We start from the raw sequence: 5224 nt of genomic DNA on the forward strand, positions 1-5224 counted from the left end.
TTGATAATTACCGTTTGTTTGAACCAAGAGATGAAACCGGGATAGCCTCCTCCTGTCTTTGACAGAAGCTCATACTCTTTGATGGAATCATTTTCGATCACCGCTCCATCCGAGAATTTGGTGACGTAACGGCTCTTTGAAATATCCGGGAATAAGAGCAGTTCAAATGAATTAGAAGTTACGGGAAAAGGTGCCGACAACTCACTCGATGTACGGACGCACTTCTGTTAGGTTGTTGAAGATATACAACGAAATGTTGTCCCATTCTTCGACATCCAACGTTATTGGTTTCGAAGCACGGGCTGGTGCGAGCTTCCCTTTGAATAGGCTGAGGTTCGACCCACCTTTTTTAGGGTCTGCATCATTGTGTCGAGGCATCGGATTATGCAAATGATGATTTTTGGCTTCGTAGTGTGCTGTCACAAAGTTTGCCACCTTCTCAGTAATGAATGCCTTAGCCATCGATGCTTCAATTCTATGCTTATTTTTACATTGAGCTCGAAGGGTCTTCTGCATCCTCTTAGTTGCATAGCACCAATGATCTTGCACGGGCCCACCCAATCTTGCCTCGGTCGGTAGATGTAAAATCAAATGTTGCATTGGATTAAAGAAGCCCGGTGGAAAGATCTTCTCTAACTTGCACAACAACTCTGGTGAAAACTCCTCCATGTCTTCTACCACGCCATTCGACAATTCTTTCGCACAAAGACCACGGAAGAAATAGCTCAGCTCCGCCAGTACTAGCCATTTATCCTCAGGAATAAAGCCACGTAACATCACCTGTATTACCCGCTCTGGCCATATGTGCCAATCATGACTCTTGAGACCAAAGATTTTTAATTTTTCAAGACTCTCTCCCCTCTTTAGATTTGCTGCATACCCATCGGGGAACATCAAGTGCATTTTGACCCACAAGATAATTTCCCTCATAGCTGGCCTTCCAAGATTGAACTAGGCCTTTGGCTTCGACCACTTCTGCTTTCCTTTGCCTTCTCGCATGTTTTGTAACGGTCTATGACATAGTGTCATTTGATCGACTCTAGCCTTAGTATTATCCTCTATCTTCCCGTCTATGTCAAACAATGTACCAAAAATAGCCTCTCTGATATTATTTTCAGTGTGCATCATGTCGATATTGTGTGGAAGAAGGAGGTCTTTGAAGTAAGGCAGATCCCAGAAGTATGGCTTGTGAGTCGAGGCGTGTTTTGAAGTATACCCCCTGAAATACCCTGGACGCTCTGGATCAGGCTCGAGGGTGTTTAACTGATCCAGGATCTGTTGGCCTGTCAACACAGGTGGTGCCAAGTTTTTGACAACTTTACCTTTCGTAAAGTTCTTCTTGTCTTTTCTGAACTGATGGTCAGGATCCAGGAACTGTCTATGCAAGTCAAAGCAAGAATAATTCCGACCCTCCTGCAACCAATGAAACTGAAGAGTCGCCTTGCATTGGGGGCACGGGAACCTTCCATGCACACACCATCCAGAGAATAGTGCATACGCCGGCAAGTCATGCATAGAGTACATGTACCACACATGCATTTTGATGTTTTGTTTTCTCGCGGCATCATATGTCTTGACCCCATTATCCCAAGCGTCTTCCAATTCATCCTTAAGCGGCTGCAGGTACACATTCATATTCTTCCACGGATAATTGGGCCATGGAATTATCAACGTCAGAAATATGTTCTTTCTTTGCATAATCTGTCCGGGGGGGAGACTAAGCGGAATGATAAATACAGGCCAAGAACTATATCTGGTTGCCGTTATGCCAAAGGGATTAAAACCATCTGTGGCGATGCACACTCGAGGATTCCTTGGATCTGCCGCTTTATCCTAATGCAATCCATCGAAATGTTTCCACGCTTCCCCATCCGATGTGTGTACCACCATGTTATTCCCATCCGCATCTAGTTCGGTTCTTTTGCCCAATTTGTGCCATGTCATCTGTTTGGCTATCTCTTCCACCATGAAAAGACGTTGAAGTCTTGGTACGATTGGCATATACCGAAGAACACTAACTACGATTTTGGTCTGCCTCTTCTCACCCATACCGTTGTATACCACAAGATACCTGCAAGACTCGCAATTGGGACAATAGTCCAAGTGTGCATACTCCTTCACTACAGGAATCAAGCTAGCAGACGGCAAAGACTAGGAAGATGGCAAAATACTGATTTCCAGTAGTGCTTCCTAAATAAGACACATCCTTTGGTTGGGTAACGTAATATAAATTCAAAAAATTTCGTACGCGTATTCAGATCTTCCTATGGAGAGACCAGCAACGAGAGAGGGGTGAGTGCATCTTCGTACCTTTGAAGATTGCTAAGCGGAAGCGTTGCTAGAACGCGATTGATGGAGTCATACTCGCGGTGATTCAGATCGCGTTGTGATTCCGATCTAGTGCCGAACCACGACACCTCCACGCTCAACAGACGTGCAGCCCGGTGACGTCTCCTGCACCTTGATCCAGCAAGGAGGAGGGAGAGGTTGGGGAAGATCTCCGGCAGCACAATGACGTGGTGTCGATGGAGAGACGAGGTCTCCCGGTAGGGCTTCGCCAAGAACCGGTAAAGAGGAGGAGAAAGAAGAGCAGGGCTGCGCCGAGGGAGAGGAAGATTGGTGTCTCCAACAGCCCAAAGTGCCCACTATATATAGGGGGAGGGAGGGGTTGCGCCCCATTGAGGGTTTCCCTCACCTCGGAGGGGCAACAACCCTAGATGGGGGGAGGTGCGGCGGCCAGGAGGGGAGGAGGGGTGGCGCACCCTTTTGGTGGGCCTTAGGCCCCGCTGCGCTAGGGTTCCCCCCTCTCCCGACTTCTTGCGCCAAGGGCTGAGTGTGCGGGGAGCACCAACCAACCTAGGGGCTGGTTCCCTTTCGCACTTGGCCCATCTAGCCTCCCGGGGTGGTGCCCACTTCCGGTGGACCCCCGGGGCCACTTCCGATGGACCCCCGGTGGTCCTGGTTCGTTACCGGCGACGCCCGAAACACTGCCGGTGTCCAAAACCATCCGTCCTATATATCAATCTTTACCTCCGGACAATTCCGGAGCTCCTCGTGACGTCCGAGATCTCATCCGGGACTCCGAACAACTTTCGATAACCTCGTATAACAATTCCTTATAACCCTAGCGTCATCGAACCTTAAGTGTGTAGACCCTACGGGTTTGGGAGACAGACAGACATGACCGAGACACCTCTCTGGCCAATAACCATCAGCAGGGTCTGGATACCCATGGTGGCTCCCACTTGCTCCACGATGATCTCATCGGATGAACCACGATGTCAAGGATTCAATCAATCCCGTATAATTCCCTGTGTGTGTCGGTATAGAACTTGCCCGAGATTCGATTGTCGTTATACCTATACCTTGTTCAATCTCGTTACCGGTAAGTCTCTCTTTAGTCATTCCGTAGCACGTCATCGTGTGACTAACTCCTTAGTCACATTGAGCTCATGATGATGTTCTACCGAGTGGGCCCAGAGATACCTCTCCGTCATGCGGAGTGACAAATCCCGATCTCGATTCGTACCAACCCAACAGACACTTTCAGAGGTACCTGTAGTGCTTCTTTATAGTCACCCAGTTATGTTGTGACGTTCGATACACCCAAAGCACTCCTACGGTATCCGGGAGTTGCACAATCTCACGGTCGAAGGAAAAGACACTTGACATTAGAAAAGCTTTAGCATACGAACAATACCATCTAGTGCTATGCTTAGGATTGGGTCTTGTCCATCACATCATTCTCCCAATGATGTGATCCCGTTATCAATGACATCTAATGCCCATGACCAGGAAACCATGATCATCTATTGACTAACGAGCTAGCCAACTAGAGGCTTTCTAGGGACACATTGTGACCTATTTATTCACACATGTATTACTATTTCCTGTTAATACAATCATAGCATGAACAATAGATGATTATCATGAACAAGGAAATTTGAAAATTACCATTTTATTATTGCCTCTAGGGCATATTTCCAACACCTTTCTCACATGCATCTATTTTCTCCTAGGGCATCTTAAGTACATGAAGTGTTTTGTCCGACTGGTACAGGTTTGCAGGCATGACATGGCCTTTGGGTAGGAAGCGTCCAAATAGTGCAATTGGGTAGGAAGCGTCCAAATAGTGTCATCATCGTGTCATAGCATTCTCTTCCAAGTTGAACCGAGCCTTCATACCATTACTTGTGCAATTGCATCCAGCTGACACAGCTCAGTGTGCTCATGGAGAGGAGGTTTTGAAGACTCCAACATTTCATAAAAGGCCTTTGCAGGTTCCTCCATCTCATCTTCCCAATCCCGAGCATCATCAAAGTCTTGCACCATGTCTTCGATCCCGGTACCATGCTCGTCCATGCGACGACGGACCACCTCAGCTCTTGTGCGTTGTATAGACTCACCATGAAATGTCCACACCGTATAACTAGGCTTAAAACCCCTCCTTTGCAGGTGTTTAATCATTATAGCCTTTGTCGTCTTTTTATAGTTGTCGCATCTAGGACAGGGGCAATAGTTTCTTTCCTGGCCATTTGCGAATGCGGCTTTCACAAATTCCTATGTTTTTACAAACCATTCTTTCGTCATCTCTTTCTGACTAAGGTGACCATTCTTTCACTCAGCTTGCCTAGCTACTAAAGACAGAAGAAATATATTTATATATTATTTAGCATTTATATTCATCGGTTAGTCATGTTCGCCATTTTTATTACGTCTAGGAAACCTACACGCTAATAGGTAAAGATAGGTCCTAATCCCACCCGAGTATGTGTAGACTGGGTTCGTTTTCCCATGCTCTGCTCCGGATCCAACACAAAATTTCGGCAGCACCTCCTCGCTGTTCTCCTGATACACGTCTCCGCAATAAACAGAGAGGATGTGCATCCGGAGAACAACAGGGAGGCACTGACGAAATTCCGCATCGGATCCAGAACACAGCATACGGGAAAACAAACCCAATCTACACATACTCGGGCTGTCCATGGATAATGTTGGACAATTCGAAAGGATGAGAGTTATAAATATGCAAATACATGCATATTTATTTTTCTCGCCCTTTCGAACGGGAGACGCATAGTGATAAATTAATTTCATTACCTAAATCTAGAAAGTTTCATCCGAAAACCGATCCATAGTAAATGAAGGGGCGAGGAGGAGATGAAATTTGTACTCACCCATGAATGCAGGGGCGGAGCTCGTACAACGCACGGGGAGGTCTTCG

The sequence above is a fragment of the Hordeum vulgare genome, chromosome 1H (genome assembly GCF_904849725.1).
Source record: "Hordeum vulgare subsp. vulgare chromosome 1H, MorexV3_pseudomolecules_assembly, whole genome shotgun sequence".
Taxonomy (NCBI): Eukaryota; Viridiplantae; Streptophyta; class Magnoliopsida; order Poales; family Poaceae; genus Hordeum; species Hordeum vulgare.